This window comes from Hyla sarda, chromosome 8 (assembly GCF_029499605.1).
Source record: "Hyla sarda isolate aHylSar1 chromosome 8, aHylSar1.hap1, whole genome shotgun sequence".
NCBI classification, from domain to species: Eukaryota; Metazoa; Chordata; class Amphibia; order Anura; family Hylidae; genus Hyla; species Hyla sarda.
The window spans coordinates 227,795,970-227,814,798 of NC_079196.1; the positions used below are offsets into that span (position 1 = coordinate 227,795,970).

The following is an 18,829-nucleotide window of genomic DNA, read 5'->3' on the forward strand; positions in this document are numbered from 1 at the left end:
GGTAATTGGTTCTGAAGCCACCAAAATGTCATCCAAAAATAGGAAAAAGTGAGGATTAAAGAAAAATAAGTAGATAACTAATATAGATAAAGCAAATCCTTACATATAAAAGTAATAAAGATCTGCTGGGAGCTGTAATCACTGTCTATGTCAGTGTTTCCCAAGCAGGGAGCCTCCAGCTGTTGCAAAACTACAACTCCCAGCATGCCCGGACAGCCTTTGGCTGTCCGGGCATGCTGGGAGTTGTAGTTTTGCAACAGCTGGGGCACCCTGCTTGGGAAACACTGGTCTATGTAGAGGACAGGAGCTTCTTCTGGGTCCTGTACAGAACACGCAACGTCCTGAAAAAGTAACATGGAGCCGCCCAAACCTGGTGTCCAAAGGAGCAGATAACCCTGGTACAGGTAAAGAGTACAGAACATGTAATACCTCCCTGTACTGTAGGGGGCGCTACCAGACACCAGTCAGTGCATACACTTCAGTAATACAGGTAAAGAGTACAGAACATGTAATACCTCCCTGTACTGTAGGGGGTGCTACCAGACACCAGTCAGTGCATGCACTTCAGTAATACAGGTAAAGAGTACAGAACATGTAATACCTTCCTGTACTGTAGGGGGCACTACCAGACACCAGTCAGTGCATACACTTCAGTAATACAGGTAAAGAGTACAGAACATGTAATACCTCCCTGTACTGTAGGGGGTGCTACCAGACACCAGTCAGTGCATGCACTTCAGTAATACAGGTAAAGAGTACAGAACATGTAATACCTTCCTGTACTGTAGGGGGCGCTACCAGACATCAGTCAGTGCATATACTTCAGTAATACAGGTAAAGAGTACAGGTCATGTAATACCTCCCTGTACTGTAGGGGGCGCTACCAGGCACCAGTCAGTGCATGCACTTCAGTAATACAGGTAAAGAGTACAGAACATGTAATACCTCCCTGTACAGTAGGGGGCGCTACCAGACACCAGTCAGTGCATACACTTCAGTAATACAGGTAAAGAATACAGAACATGTAATACCTTCCTTTACTGTAGGGGGCGCTACCAGGCACCAGTCAGTGCATACACTTCAGTAATACAGGTAAAGAATACAGAACATGTAATACCTCCCTGTACTGTAGGGGGCGCTACCAGACACCAGTCAGTGCATACAATTCAGTAATACAGGTAAAGAGCACAGAACATGTAATACCGCCCTGTACTGTAGGGGGCGCTACCAGACACCAGTCAGTGCATACAATTCAGTAATACAGGTAAAGAGTACAGAACATGTAATACCTCCCTGTACTGTAGGGGGCGCTACCAGACACCAGTCAGTGCATACACTTCAGTAACACAGGTAAAGAGTACAGAACATGTAATACCTCCTTGTACTGTAGGGGGCGCTACGAGACACCAGTCAGTGCATGCACTTCAGTAATACAGGTAAAGAGTACAGAACATGTAATACCTTCCTGTACTGTAGGGGGCACTACCAGACACCAGTCAGTGCATACACTTCAGTAATACAGGTAAAGAGCACAGAACATGTAATACCGCCCTGTACTGTAGGGGGCGCTACCAGACACCAGTCAGTGCATACAATTCAGTAATACAGGTAAAGAGTACAGAACATGTAATACCTCCCTGTACTGTAGGGGGCGCTACCAGACACCAGTCAGTACATACACTTCAGTAATACAGGTAAAGAGTACAGAACATGTAATACCTCCCTGTACTGTAGGGGGCACTACCAGACACCAGTCAGTGCATACACTTCAGTAATACAGGTAAAGAGTACAGGACATGTAATACCCCCCCTGTACTGTAGGGGGCGCTACCAGACACCAGTCAGTGCATACACTTCAGTAATACAGGTAAAGAGTACAGAACATGTAATACCTCCCTGTACTGTAGGGGGCGCTACCAGACACCAGTCAGTGTATACGCTTCAGTAATACAGGTAAAGAGTACAGGACATGTAATACCCCCCTGTACTGTAGGGGGCGCTACCAGACACCAGTCAGTGCATACACCTCAGTAATACAGGTAGAGAGTACAGAAAATGTAATACCTCCCTGTACTGTAGGGGGCGCTACCAGACACCAGTCAGTGCATACACTTCAGTAATACAGGTAAAGAGTACAGAACATGTAATACCTCCCTGTACTGTAGGGGGTGCTACCAGACATCAGTCAGTGTATACACTTCAGTAATACAGGTAAAGAGTACAGGTCATGTAATACCTCCCTGTACTGTAGGGGGCACTACCAGACACCAGTCAGTACATACACTTCAGTAATACAGGTAAAGAGTACAGAACATGTAATACCTTCCTGTACTGTAGGGGGCACTACCAGACACCAGTCAGTACATACACTTCAGTAATACAGGTAAAGAGTACAGGTCATGTAATACCTCCCTGTACTGTAGGGGGTGCTACCAGACACCAGTCAGTGCATACATTTCAGTAATACAGGTAAAGAGTACAGAACATGTAATACCTCCCTGTACTGTAGGGGGCGCTAACAGACACCAGTCAGTGCATACAATTCAGTAATACAGGTAAAGAGTACAGAACATGTAATACCTCCCTGTACTGTAGGGGGCGCTACCAGACACCAGTCAGTACATACACTTCAGTAATACAGGTAAAGAGTACAGAACATGTAATACCTCCCTGTACTGTAGGGGGCACTACCAGACACCAGTCAGTGCATACACTTCAGTAATACAGGTAAAGAGTACAGGACATGTAATACCCCCCCTGTACTGTAGGGGGCGCTACCAGACACCAGTCAGTGCATACACTTCAGTAATACAGGTAAAGAGTACAGAACATGTAATACCTCCCTGTACTGTAGGGGGCGCTACCAGACACCAGTCAGTGTATACGCTTCAGTAATACAGGTAAAGAGTACAGGACATGTAATACCCCCCTGTACTGTAGGGGGCGCTACCAGACACCAGTCAGTGCATACACCTCAGTAATACAGGTAGAGAGTACAGAAAATGTAATACCTCCCTGTACTGTAGGGGGCGCTACCAGACACCAGTCAGTGCATACACTTCAGTAATACAGGTAAAGAGTACAGAACATGTAATACCTCCCTGTACTGTAGGGGGCACTACCAGACACCAGTCAGTGCATACACTTCAGTAATACAGGTAAAGAGTACAGAACATGTAATACCTCCCTGTACTGTAGGAGGCGCTACCAGACACCAGTCAGTACATACACTTCAGTAATACAGGTAAAGAGTACAGAACATGTAATACCTCCCTGTACTGTAGGGGGCACTACCAGACACCAGTCAGTGCATACACTTCAGTAATACAGGTAAAGAGTACAGAACATGTAATATCTCCCTGTACTGTAGGGGGCGCTACCAGACATCAGTCAGTGCATACAGTTCAGTAATACAGGTAAAGAGTACAGAACATGTAATACCTCCCTGTACTGTAGGGGGCGCTACCAGACACCAGTCAGTGCATACACTTCAGTAATACAGGTAAAGAGTACAGAACATGTAATACCTCCCTGTACTGTAGGGGGCGCTACCAGACACCAGTCAGTGCATACACTTCAGTAATACAGGTAATGAGTCTAGAACATGTAATACCTCCCTGTACTGTAGGGGGTGCTACCAGACACCAGTCAGTGCATACACTTCAGTAATACAGGTAAAGAGTACAGAACATGTAATACCTCCCTGTACTGTAGGGGGCGCTACCAGACACCAGTCAGTGCATACACTTCAGTAATACAGGTAAAGAGTACAGAACATGTAATACCTCCCTGTACTGTAGGGGGTGCTACCAGACACCAGTCAGTGCATACACTTCAGTAATACAGGTAAAGAGTACAGGACATGTAATACCTCCCTGTACTGTAGGGGGCGCTACCAGACACCAGTCAGTGCATGCACTTCAGTAATACAGGTAAAGAGTACAGAACATGTAATACCTCCCCTGTACTGTAGGGGGCGCTACCAGACACCAGTCAGTGCATACACCTCAGTAATACAGGTAGAGAGTACAGAAAATGTAATACCTCCCTGTACTGTAGGGGGCGCTACCAGACACCAGTCAGTGCATACACTTCAGTAATACAGGTAAAGAGTACAGAACATGTAATACCTCCCTGTACTGTAGGGGGCACTACCAGACACCAGTCAGTGCATACACTTCAGTAATACAGGTAAAGAGTACAGAACATGTAATACCTCCCTGTACTGTAGGAGGCGCTACCAGACACCAGTCAGTACATACACTTCAGTAATACAGGTAAAGAGTACAGAACATGTAATACCTCCCTGTACTGTAGGGGGCACTACCAGACACCAGTCAGTGCATACACTTCAGTAATACAGGTAAAGAGTACAGAACATGTAATACCTCCCTGTACTGTAGGGGGCACTACCAGACATCAGTCAGTGCATACAGTTCAGTAATACAGGTAAAGAGTACAGAACATGTAATACCTCCCTGTACTGTAGGGGGCGCTACCAGACACCAGTCAGTGCATACACTTCAGTAATACAGGTAAAGAGTACAGAACATGTAATACCTCCCTGTACTGTAGGGGGCGCTACCAGACACCAGTCAGTGCATACACTTCAGTAATACAGGTAATGAGTCTAGAACATGTAATACCTCCCTGTACTGTAGGGGGTGCTACCAGACACCAGTCAGTGCATACACTTCAGTAATACAGGTAAAGAGTACAGAACATGTAATACCTCCCTGTACTGTAGGGGGCGCTACCAGACACCAGTCAGTGCATACACTTCAGTAATACAGGTAAAGAGTACAGAACATGTAATACCTCCCTGTACTGTAGGGGGTGCTACCAGACACCAGTCAGTGCATACACTTCAGTAATACAGGTAAAGAGTACAGGACATGTAATACCTCCCTGTACTGTAGGGGGCGCTACCAGACACCAGTCAGTGCATGCACTTCAGTAATACAGGGGTTTTACCAGTGAATGCGCATTTTGATTGGTGGGTTCTTCCGGCCATTGACAGGTATCACAGATCTGGACTGTCTGTACGTTGTATGTTGAGTCTGGTTTCAAGTTACAATGGTCCAGAAAAGACCATTGTATGTTGAAACTATTGTATGTTGAGGCCATTGTAAGTTGAGGGATCACTGTATGCACAATGTGGTTGTAAAGGGTTTACCTTAACCCCTTAAGATGAAAAATGCACTGCGTAGAAACGGAAGCCCCCAAAAGTTACAAAATGAAATTTTTTCTTCAATTTTGTTGCACAATGATTTTTTTTTCCGTTTCGCCGTGGATTTTTGGTAAAATGACTAATGTCACTGCAAAGTAGAATTGGTGGCGCAAAAAATAAGCCATAATATGGAATTTTAGGTGCAAAATTGAAAGCGCTATGATTTTTAGAAGGTGATGAGGAAAAAATGAAAATGCAAAAACGGAAAAAACGCTGAGTCCTTAAGGGGTTAAGGATAGGCTTGAGTATAGCCACTGTCCTGACTGTAAAGGCGAAATCCATTGAAAATGAACTTGTTTCCTATCCACAGGATTGGGGATAAGTAGCTGAGTGCTTGGGGGGCTGACCGCTGGGACCCCCCCCGCCATCACACGCTCCATTCATTTCTATAAGAGCGCCAAAATCACCACAGGTCAGCACTCAGGCATCACCGGCGCTCCCAAAGAAAGGAATGGAGTGCGCTCTGTCCATCGTTAGATGATAGGGTCGTCACCTTTCTTGCGAAAATAAAAATAAAATACCGGCCATGCTGATTTGCATAATTAACCTCTTAAGGACGCAGGGCGTATCCATACGCCCGTGGGAATTCCGGCCCCCACCGCTAGCCGGTTGGGGACCGGAGCCGGATGCCTGCTGAAATCGTTCAGCAGGCATCCCGGCATATCGCCCAGGGGGGTCATTATGTCCCCCCATGTCGGCGATCGCCGCAGATCGCTGGACAATTCAGTCCAGCGATCTGCGGCGATTCCGGGTCAATCGGGTCTCCAGTGACCCGGTGACCCGGAATTACTGGCTGTTCGGGGCTGTCTCTGACGGCCCCGAACAGCCAGAGCCTGCAGGGGTGAGGTGGCACTGGTGCCACCTCACGATCGCCCTGATTCGTCGGCCGGATTACCGGCCGACCAATCAGGGCGCCTGCTGCGGGCGTCACTCCCGCACCCGCTCCGCCCCTCTTCTGGAGGACGTGAGCGGGTGCGGGAAGACGACCCCCGGTGCTGGGGACCCCAATCCCCGGCGTCAATGTTGGGATCGGGGCCCCAGGAGCGACGGCCGCGGCGAGGGACAGTCCAGTGATGGAGCAGCAGCAGGAGGTGAGTTACAGCCTCCTGCTGTTGCTTAGCAACAGCTCCCAGCATGCAAAAAGGGCATGCTGGGAGCTGTAGTTATGCAACAGCAGGAGGCAGACCACCACAACTCCCAGCATTCCCTTATGGGCATGCTGGGACTTATGGTTTTGCAACAGCTGGAGGCACATTATTTCTATGGAAAAGTGTACCTTCAGCTGTTGTATAACTACAACTCCCAGCTTGCACAAACAGCTAAAGTGCATGCTGGGAGTTGTAGTGGTGCATCTGCTGGTTGCATAACTACAACTCCCAGCATGCCCGTTGGCTGTCGGTGACTGCTGAGAGTTGTAGTTTTGCAACAGCTGAAGGCACACTGGTTGTGAAACTTAGAGTTTTTTTTTTACCTAACTCAGTGTTTCACGACCGGTGTGCCTCCAGCTGTTGCAAACTACAACTCCCAGCAGTAACCTTACACCATGCACCATACATGCTGGGAGTTGTAGTTTTGCAACAGCTGGAGGCACACTGGTTTTGAAACACTGAGTAAGGTCACAAACTCCGTGATACATAACCAGTGTGCCTACAGCTGTTGCAAAACTAAAACTCTCAGCATGTACAGTCTGTCAGCGCATGCTGGGAGTTGTAGTTATGCAACAGCTGGATGTCCCCCCCAATGTGAATGTACAGGGTACACTCACATGGGCGGAGGCTTACAGTAGGTATCGGGCTGCAAGTTTGAGCTGCAGCTAATTTTCTGCAACAGCTCAAACTGCCAGCGAGAAACTACTGTGAACCCCCCGCCCGTGCGACTGTACCCTAAAAACACTACACTACACTAACACAAAAAATAAAATAAAAAGTAAAAAACACTACATATACACATACCCCTACACAGCCCCCCTCCCCTCCCCAATAAAAATGAAAAACATCTGGTACGCCACTGTTTCCAAAACGGAGCCTCCAGCTGTTGCAAAACAACAACTCCCAGTATTGTCGGACAGCCGTTGACTGTCCAGGCATGCTGGGAGTTTTGCAACAGCTGGAGGCACCCTGTTTGGGAATCACTGGCGTACAATACCCCTATGTCCACCCCTATGCAATCCCTAATTTAGGCCTCAAATGCGCATGGCGCTCTCACTTTGGAGCCCTGTCGTATTTCAAGGCAACAGTTAAGGGTCACATATGGGGTATCGCCGTACTCGGGAGAAATTGGGCTTCAAATTTTGGGGGGTATTTTCTGCTTTTACCCTTTTTAAAAATGTAAAGTTTTTGGGGAAAGAAGCATTTTAGGTAAAATTTTTAAATTTTTTTTTACATATGCAATAGTCGTGAAACGCCTGTGGGGTATTAAGGTTCACTTAACCCCTTGTTACATTCCCCGAGGGCTCTAGTTTCCAAAATGGTATGCCATGTGGGTATTTTTTGCGGTCCTGGCACCATAGGGGCATCCTAAATGCGGCATGCCCCCAGAGCAAAATTTGCTTTCAAAAAGCCAAATGTGGCTCCTTCTCTTCTGAGACCTGTAGTGCGCCAACAGAGCACTTTTCACCCCCATATGGGGTGTTTTCTGAATCGGGAGAAATTGGGCTTCAAATTTTGGGGGGTATTTTCTGCTTTAACCCTTTGTATAAATGTAAATTTTTTGGGAAACCAAGCATTTTAGGTAAATTTTTTTATTTTTTTTTACATATGCAAAAGTCGTGAAACACCTGTAGGGTATTAAGGTTCACTTTACCCCTTGTTACGTTCCCCGAGGGGTCTAGTTTCCAAAATGGTATGCCATGTGTTTTTTTTTTGCTGTCCTGGCACCATAGAGGCTTCCTAAATGCGGCATGCCCCCAGAGCAAAATTTCCTTCAAAAAAGCCAAATGTGACTCCTTCTCTTCTGAGACCTGTAGTGCGCCAGCAGAGCACTTTTCACCCCCATATGGGGTGTTTTCTGAATCGGGAGAAATTGGGCTTCAAATTTTGGGGTGTATTTTCTGCTATTACCCTTTTTAAAAATGTAAAACTTTAGGGAAACCAAGCATTTTAGGTAAAAATTTTTTTTTTTTTTTTTACATATGCAAAAGTCATGAATCACCTGTGGGGTTTTAAGGTTCACATTACCCCTTGATACGTTCCCCGAGGGGTCTAGTTTCCAAAATGGTATGCCATGTGGGGTTTTTTGCAGTTCTGGCACCATAGGGGCTTCCTAAAGGTGACATGCCCCCCAAAAACCATTTGACGCTCCTTCGCTTCTGAGCCCTCTACTGCGCCCGCCGAACACTTTACATAGACATATGAGGTATGTGCTTACTCGAGAGAAATTGGGTTTTAAATACAAGTAAAAATTTTCTCCTTTTTCCCCCTTGAAAAAATTCAAAAATTGGGTCTACAAGAACAAGCGAGTGTAAAAAATGAAGATTGTGTATTTTCTCCTTCACTTTGCTGCTATTCCTGTGAAACCCGTAAAGGGTTAAAACGCTTACTGAATGTCATTTTGAATACTTTCGGGGGTGCAGTTTTTATAATGGGGTCATTTATGGGGTATTTCTAATATGAAGACCCTTCAAATCCACTTCAAACCTGAACTGGTCCCTGAAAAAAAGCGAGTTTCAAAATTTTGTGAAAAATTGGAAAATTGCTGCTGAACTTTGAAGCCCTCTGGTGTTTTCCAAAAGTAAAAACTCATCAATTTTATGATGCAAATATAAAGTAGACATATTGTATATGTGAATAAAAAAAAAATTATTTTTAATATCCATTTTCCTTACAAGCAGAGAGCTTCAAAGTTAGAAAAATGCAAAATTTTCAAATTTTTCACCAAATTTTGGGATTTTTCACCAAGAAAGGATGCAAGTTACCAAAAATTTTTACCACTACGTTAAAGTAGAATATGTCACGAAAAAACAATCTCGGAATCAGAATGATAACTAAAAGCATTCCAGAGTTATTAATGTTTAAAGTGACAGTGGTCAGATTTGCAAAAAATGGCCGAGTCCTTAAGGTGAAAAAGGGCTCAGTCCTTAAGGGGTTAATTATACAGTGACCCCCCCCCGACCTACGATGGCCCCGACATACCATATATATACAGTGACCCCCCCGACCTACGATGGCCCCGACCTACCATATATATACAGTGACCCCCCCCGACCTACGATGGCCCCGACATACCATATATATACAGTGACCCCCCAACCTACGATGGCCCCGACATACCATATATATACAGTGACCCCTGACCTACGATGGCCCCGACATACCATATATATACAGTGACCCCCCAACCTACGATGGCCCCAACATACCATATATATACAGTGACCCCTGACCTACGATGGCCCCGACATACCATATATATACAGTGACCCCCCCGACCTACGATGGCCCCGACCTACCATATATATACAGTGACCCCCCGACCTACGATGGCCCCGACATACCATATATATACAGTGACCCCCCGACCTACGATGGCCCCGACATACCATATATATACAGTGACCCCCCCCGACCTACGATGGCCCCGACATACCATATATATACAGTGACCCCCCCGACCTACGATGGCCCCGACATACCATATATATATATACAGTGACCCCCCGACCTACGATGGCCCCGACATACCATATATATACAGTGACCCCCCCCCGACCTACGATGGCCCCGACATACCATATATATACAGTGACCCCCCGACCTACGATGGCCCTGACATACCATATATATACAGTGACCCCCCGACCTACGATGGCCCCGACATACCATATATATACAGTGACCCCCCCCGACCTACGATGGCCCCGACATACCATATATATACAGTGACCCCCCGACCTACGATGGCCCCGACATAACATATATATATACAGTGACCCCCCGACCTACGATGGCCCCGACATACCATATATATACAGTGACCCCCCGACCTACGATGGCCCCGACCTACCATATATATACAGTGACCCCCCCCCGACCTACGATGGCCCCGACATACCATATATATACAGTGACCCCTGACCTACGATGGCCCCGACATACCATATATATACAGTGACCCCCCAACCTACGATGGCCCCAACATACCATATATATACAGTGACCCCTGACCTACGATGGCCCCGACATACCATATATATACAGTGACCCGCCCGACCTACGATGGCCCCGACCTACCATATATATACAGTGACCCCCCGACCTACGATGGCCCCGACATACCATATATATACAGTGACCCCCCGACCTACGATGGCCCCGACATACCATATATATACAGTGACCCCCCCCGACCTACGATGGCCCCGACATACCATATATATACAGTGACCCCCCCGACCTACGATGGCCCCGACATACCATATATATATACAGTGACCCCCCGACCTACGATGGCCCCGACATACCATATATATACAGTGACCCCCCCCCCGACCTACGATGGCCCCGACATACCATATATATACAGTGACCCCCCCGACCTACGATGGCCCCGACATACCATATATATACAGTGACCCCCCGACCTACGATGGCCCCGACATACCATATATATACAGTGACCCCCCGACCTACGATGGCTCCGACATACCATATATATACAGTGACCCCCCGACCTACGATGGCCCCGACATACCATATATATACAGTGACCCCCCCCCCCCGACCTACGATGGCTCCGACATACCATATATATACAGTGACCCCCCGACCTACGATGGCCCCGACATACCATATATATATACAGTGACCCCTCGACCTCCGATGGCCCCGACATACCATATATATACAGTGACCCCCCCGACCAACGATGGCCCCGACATACCATATATATACAGTGACCCCCCGACCTACGATGGCCCCGACATACCATATATATATACAGTGACCCCCGACCTACGATGGCCCCGACATACCATATATATACAGTGACCCCCCCGACCTACGATGGCCCTGACATAACATATATATATACAGTGACCCCCCGACCTACGATGGCCCCGACATACCATATATATACAGTGACCCCCCCGACCTACGATGGCCCCGACATACCATATATATACAGTGACCCCCCGACCTACGATGGCCCCGACATAACATATATATATACAGTGACCCCCCGACCTACGATGGCCCCGACATACCATATATATACAGTGACCCCCCCCGACCTACGATGGCCCCGACATACCATATATATATACAGTGACCCCCCCCGACCTACGATGGCCCCGACATACCATATATATACAGTGACCCCCCCGACCTACGATGGCCCCGACATAACATATATATATACAGTGACCCCCCGACCTACGATGGCCCCGACATACCATATATATACAGTGACCCCCCGACCTACGATGGCCCCAACATACCATATATATACAGTGACCCCCCCGACCTACGATGGCCCCGACATACCATATATATACAGTGACCCCCCGACCTACGATGGCCCCGACATACCATATATATACAGTAACCCCCCGACCTACGATGGCCCCGACATACCATATATACAGTGACCCCCCGACCAACGATGGCCCCGACATACCATATATATACAGTGACCCCCCCCCCGACCTACGATGGCCCCGACATACCATATATATACAGTGACCCCCCGACCTACGATGGCCCCGACATACCATATATATACAGTGACCCCCCCGACCTACGATGGCCCCGACATACCATATATATACAGTGACCCCCCCCCCCCGACCTACGATGGCCCCGACATACGATCATTTCAGCGGCCATCGCATAAACGGCTATCCTGCAGCACAGACTGCTTCAGCTGCCCCCGGATAGCCGTTTATGGTGCCCCGTGTGGTCCGCTGACGATCACTTACCTGTCCTCGGGGCTCCAGCGCGTCCTCTTTGGGATCCTCTGCATCGTCGGCGCTCTCCATCGTCATCACGTCGCTGCGCACTCCGTCCCGTCATCCAATAGGAGCGGCGTGCGTAGCGATGTGGTTGCGGCGATGGAGAGCGAGGATGCCGGGGAAGCAGAGGCCTTGGCGGAGCAGCGGGGACACCTCAGGGACGCGGCGACAGCGATGGACGGCGACATCCAGGGCAGCGGTGACGGTCCGGAGCGGCGGGGACACATGAGTATAACCTCCAATACCAGTGGTCTTCAACCTGCGGACCTCCAGATGTTGTAAAACTACAACTCCCAGCATGCCCGGACAGCCAACGGCTGTCTGGGCATGCTGGGAGTTGTAGTTTTGCAACATCTGGAGGTCCGCAGGTTGTAGACCACTGTCCTATACTTTACATTGCACGGATCCCTCAACATGCGATGGTTTCAACAAACGATGGTCCATTTGGAGCGGATCACCATCATATGTTGAGGGACCACTGTATATGATGACATCACAGGATACACATATGTGGGGACATTTTGTCCTATTCTGTCCCCTATTACTTTTTGATTTCTCCTGATCTGGGCCTGAATCAGAGCACATTCTTTTTTTACAATATTATTTTTGTTTTGATCACTTTTTTTTTCTTTAAATGACATTTAGAAGTGGCAGTTAGTTACTAACTACAACTCCCAGCATGCCCTGATACAGCCTGTAGCTCAGCAGCTGTCCTAAATGAAAACTACAACTCCCAGCATGTTGGACTATATAGTAGTATATCGTATAAGTCAGTGTTTCCCAACCAGGGTGCCTCCAGCTGTTGTAAAACTACAACTCCCAGCATGTTGGACTATATAGTAGTACATAGTATAGGTCAGTGTTTCCCAACCAGGGTGCCTCCAGCTGTTGCAAAACTACAATTCCCTGCATGTTGGGCTATATAGTAGTATATAGTATAGACCAGTGTTTCCCAACCAGGGATTCCTCCAGCTGTTGCAAAACTACAACTCCTAGCATGTCTGGACTGCCGTTGGCTGTCCGGGCATGCTGAGAGTTGTAGTTTTGCAACAGCTGGAGACACACTGGTTGGAAAAATCTGGTATAGGTTATGGCGCAACATACAGGAGTTGGTTGGATAAATACCGGCCATTGCATTGTCGGTATTTTTCAATATAAAAATACCGGCAGAGTGGCCAGTAATGTGGTGTCCCAGTACGAGACATGATCAGTTCTTGTGTCCTGTCAGGTTGAGTCCATGTATGTCCTCAGGGCTCTCCTGCAGCGTCTCCCCCATAATGTGAATAAGTTATATGTATAAAGGATAAAGGACCTTTTGATGTTAGTCACATGATAATGTTTGTAGTCCCATGTTAAGTCACATGATTGTTACCAAGTGACCAGGTGATCTGTAGGTGACCTATGGGCTCCTTGCTCAGCCCCCCTTTATAACAGGGGGAGGTTCTACAATCTTTCTCTTTCATCTTTCTTTTCTGCTGAGGTCCAGTCCAGTCCAGACGTCTCAGGGTCAGTGTCCAGCACTAGAGATGAGCGAACTTACAGTAAATTCGATTCGTCACGAACTTCTCGGCTCGGCAGTTGATGACTTATCCTGCATAAATTAGTTCAGCTTTCCGGTGCTCCGGTGGGCTGGAAAAGGTGGATACAGTCCTAGGAAAGAGTCTCCTAGGAATCTATCCACCTTTTCCTGCCCACCGGAACACCTGAAAGCTGAACTAATTTATGCAGGATAAGTCATCAACTGCCGAGCCGAGAAGTTTGTGACGAATCGAATTTACTGTAAGTTCTCTCATCTCTAATCTGGAGGCCTCAACCTAAATTACAGCCACAAGTCAGTAAGTCAAGTCATCCTTACTATCTGTCACCATCTTCAGTCAGGTCACCTATAGTCACCATAGTCTGTCAAGTCACTGCAAGTCCCAGCAAGCCTGCGAGGTCCCCTGTGTCACTGATCACCTCTCTGGGATATTTGGCTGAACTCCATAGACTGTACCATCTGTCTAACCTCAGTAAAGCTACCATTAACCTTAAAGGGGTACTCCGGTGGAAAACTTTTTTATCTAAATCAACTGGTGCCAGAAAGTTAAACAGATTTGTAAATTACTTCTATTAAAAAAAAAATCTTAATCCTTCCAGTACTTTTTAGGGGCGGTATATATACTACAGAGGAAATGCTTTTCATTTTGGATTTCTCTGACATCATGACCACAGTGCTCTCTGCTGACATCTCTGTCCATTTTAAGAACTGTCCAGAGTAGAAGAAAATCCCCATAGCAAACATATGCTGCTCTGGACAGTTCCTAAAATGGACAGAGGTGTCAGTAGAGAGCACCGTGGTCATGACATCAGAGAAATCCAAAAAGAAAAGCATTTCCTCTGTAGTATACAGCCCCTGAAAAGTACTGGAAGGATTAAGATTTTTTTTTTTAATAGAAGTAATTTACAAATCTGTTTAACTTTCTCCCTTGGGGGAAGGGGGGGGGGGGTGAAGGGGGATGGGGAGGGGGGAAAGGCGAGGAAGGGGGGTGGGAGCAAGGGAAGAAGAAAAAAAAAAGGGGAAAGGGTAAGGTTTGGTTTGGTTGGTAACCAAGTTCCTCTTGGTGTTCTCGGTTCCTGTAGATGACTATGTTCTAGAATGTCTCTGAGATTGGGACCTCTTCTATAAGTAATGTTGGGTTTTTGGCCCACTCTATTGCTCTGAGGTGAGGATATTCCAATATCGTTGTCATAAGTCCCTATGCATCTAATGAGGTCATCTTTTTGTTCTAAAGAACCATTGGTTGATAACAGTTCTGTCCGATTACTGTTACATACTCGGGTATATGCTCTCCTCATGTGTTTTTTGGGGTTACCCCTTTGTTCAAATCTAGATAGTAATAGATTGCTTTCTTGTTTAAAATGCTGTTCTCCAGAGCAATTACGTCTTCGCTTGGCCCGAAGATATTGGCCAATTGGAATACTTTTTTTGAGGGAAGTGGGACGCCAACTGTCCCAATGAAGAAAACTGTTAGTGGCTGTGGGTTTTCTATATATCTGTATCCGGTTATTAATATCTATGTAAATGGTAATGTCAAGGAAATTGATGGTTCTACCTCCTATCTCTGAGGTGAATTTCATCCCTATTGGGTTTCGATTCAGTTTCTCGACAAAATCCAAAAACAAGGATACATCACCATCCCAAAAAAATCTAAATATCGTCGATGTATCTTCCCCAGTATAAAATGTGCTCTGTGTACATGCAAAAAGTGTCATCACCAAAAACAAAATTGTGCTCCCACCACCCCAAAAACAAATTAGCATAAGAAGGTGCACAGGAGGTCCCCATGGCGGTACCCTTCATCTGATGGTAGAGGACACCGCCAAAGAGAAAGAAGTTGTGTGTGAGTACAAAGTGAAGAAGTTTTGGGACAAACTGATTGTGTCTAGTGAATACCGTGCTTTTTGTGTCCAAGTAACTTGTGACTGCCTGAATCCCTAAATTTAATTTCTGGCACAGACAGAATTTTGGCGCAATGAGACAGAATTCTGGTGCAAATTCCAGCGCAGACAGAATTTCTGGCGCACAACCCGACAAAACATGTCGGGTTTACATTAGTAAATCAGGGCCAATGTGTATTCACCAAAGTCCACCTGACAAATAGAACCCTATAAGTGTAATGTCTGTTTATTTGTTTTTGCATTTTCCTGTTTTAGGCCCTGTTCAGACCTTGTTTTTCATGCATTATATGTTTTCTGTGCTTTTCTTCCGGGCATGGAAGAGTTAAGCCTTTCACTCATGTGCTAGGCGGGTGTGGCTATATCACTCCAGCTCAGTCTGTATTCTAGTGGCTGGTTATCATCCTCATTATATCCTGACTTGCTGCTATGCTGGACATGCTGCTAACTTGCTACTGCCATGCGGCTAATGGAGGCTGGGAGAAACTCTTCTTATTTGAGCTTTTAATCTACTATATCTGTTTTAGCATGCACTTTGTAATTTCTGGTTTTAGCCATGTTTTGGCATGCTCTTAGTAGATTTTAAGCTGTGTTTGTTTAGTCGGTTTTAGGATTTGTATATCCTTTCTGTTATGTGTCTGTTCACACTGTGTATTCTCTTGTATCCGTTTATGTGAAGTTCTGCATTTTATATTTCTGTTTTCCTACTGGGCCAGCATTCTGACCACACTGTGGTGTGTGCCGCTGGTCAGTAGTCTATTTGGATTTATTATTAATGGCTATTCCTATAGTGGAGTGGAGTGTCCAGTGTGAACAGTGTCCTATGTTAGGCATCCCTGTTTCTGCTCCATGGGGACAATCCTGTCTACTGGAGGTTTTCTGAGGGATTGCGATTCCTGTCTTGTTCAGTGTGAACTGTGTTCTATAATTATATCCTGTGTATCTAGATATCCCTGCTACCTGTCCATGGGGATTCCGGGGAATTGAGTATTGGTACAAGATATCTCCATGCTCCAAGGTGGACTCTGGGAGATTGTGTTCTAGTATCAAGACATTTCTGTTTCTACTGGAGGTTATCTGGGGGATTGCGATAATTCCTTTTTAGCTATAGATCCCTGTTTCTGGTCCAGTGGGACTACGTGTCTATTGGACATTCTGGGGATTATGCTATATTCCTGTCTGTTTACTTATCTGTTTTCCTGTCTGGTGTTTTAAAACTCTATTTGTTATTTAGTTCTTTATTCAGATCTTTGGAGTTCTGTTCATGATCACTTATCTATGAGTCCTCTGTTCATGACCGCTGATCTATAGAGTCCTCTGTTCACGGCCACTGAGCCCCCTGTTCATGTCCACTGATCTATAGTATCCTCTGTTCACGACCGCTGATTTGTGTCCTCTGCACTACTCTCTGATCTGTGTCCTCTGAACTTATATACTATAGAGTTGTATGTTTCTGTTAATTTTCTGGTTGGTGACCGACTATTTATTAGTATGTGTTTTTATTAGGCCCCAGCACTTTAGTTCAGGAAGGGACCGGCGCCAAGTTGTCGATCCACTGGTTAGGGTGGATGGGCAAGTAGGCCGGGAGAGCGGTTTTAGGGTCTGTTTAGGGCTGACTCTCCCTGTCCCCCGGTCGGTCCCTGACAATAAGACTCCTTCACAACATTCAAAAAATCCTTAGTACAGTCTGATACTGCTCTGGGGGCAAATGCTCGCACATTGGATTGGCTTCTTGTTGAAAGTTTTTCGTTTATTCCTCTTTTTCTCGGCTTTACAGGTAATCCGTACCTAGGATGAAACAATTATCAAGTTTTCTGAGGGATTGCGATTCCTGTCTTGTTCAGTGTGAACTGTGTTCTATAATTATATCCTGTGTATCTAGATATCCCTGCTACCTGTCCATGGGGATTCCGGGGAATTGAGTATTGGTACAAGATATCTCCATGCTCCAAGGTGGACTCTGGGAGATTGTGTTCTAGTATCAAGACATTTCTGTTTCTACTGGAGGTTATCTGGGGGATTGCGATAATTCCTTTTTAGCTATAGATCCCTGTTTCTGGTCCAGTGGGACTACGTGTCTATTGGACATTCTGGGGATTATGCTATATTCCTGTCTGTTTACTTATCTGTTTTCCTGTCTGGTGTTTTAAAACTCTATTTGTTATTTAGTTCTTTATTCAGATCTTTGGAGTTCTGTTCATGATCACTTATCTATGAGTCCTCTGTTCATGACCGCTGATCTATAGAGTCCTCTGTTCACGGCCACTGAGCCCCCTGTTCATGTCCACTGATCTATAGTATCCTCTGTTCACGACCGCTGATTTGTGTCCTCTGCACTACTCTCTGATCTGTGTCCTCTGAACTTATATACTATAGAGTTGTATGTTTCTGTTAATTTTCTGGTTGGTGACCGACTATTTATTAGTATGTGTTTTTATTAGGCCCCAGCACTTTAGTTCAGGAAGGGACCGGCGCCAAGTTGTCGATCCACTGGTTAGGGTGGATGGGCAAGTAGGCCGGGAGAGCGGTTTTAGGGTCTGTTTAGGGCTGACTCTCCCTGTCCCCCGGTCGGTCCCTGACAATAAGACTCCTTCACAACATTCAAAAAATCCTTAGTACAGTCTGATACTGCTCTGGGGGCAAATGCTCGCACATTGGATTGGCTTCTTGTTGAAAGTTTTTCGTTTATTCCTCTTTTTCTCGGCTTTACAGGTAATCCGTACCTAGGATGAAACAATTATCAAGTGTACAGAGCCTCATTACTCATGCGCAATGGATCTGGATCTACACGATACATATAACCAGATTTTACAGGTGCCATTAACAAATTACATATATAAACTTTGTATAAAACGCATAAATATATTAGAGTATATAACAATTATCTATGACTTACCTATAAACTGTTTATAGAAACATTTGGAAACTACAAATCTCTCCTGCAGCACCCGCTTGTCATCAGCTGCACGGAGCGAAGATCACTCACATGTCACACCCCACCCCTCAATACAAGCTATTATAGGGGGCATGACGGCCACCACCCCCCCTCCCATAGACTTGCATTGAGGAGACAGTGCATAACATCACGAGAGGGGGGGCCGTGACTTCATGTTACCCCGGCCCGTGTATCGTAAGTCATCAGCACGGAGCGATCTTAACTCCATGCAGCTGATGACAAGCGGGTGCTGCAGGAGAGATTGCTGGGGTCCCCAGCTGTT

The 18,829-nt window shown here is 46.3% G+C and overlaps 1 protein-coding gene across 5 annotated transcripts in view; it reads left to right on the forward strand.

Moving 5' to 3' along the window:
- Positions 1–18,829, forward strand: part of LOC130283978 (zinc-binding protein A33-like) — a 112,673-nt gene that overhangs the window by 3,292 nt on the left and 90,552 nt on the right. For 3 of the 5 annotated variants that reach the window (XM_056533816.1, XM_056533821.1, XM_056533819.1), the window contains exon 2: positions 18,324–18,425. The gene's annotated coding sequence lies outside the window, so the exon portion shown is untranslated. Of the gene's footprint in view, positions 1–292; positions 405–15,468; positions 15,557–18,323; positions 18,426–18,829 lie in introns of those variants that run through there. The other 2 variants (XM_056533818.1, XM_056533817.1) reach the window with 2 other exon arrangements.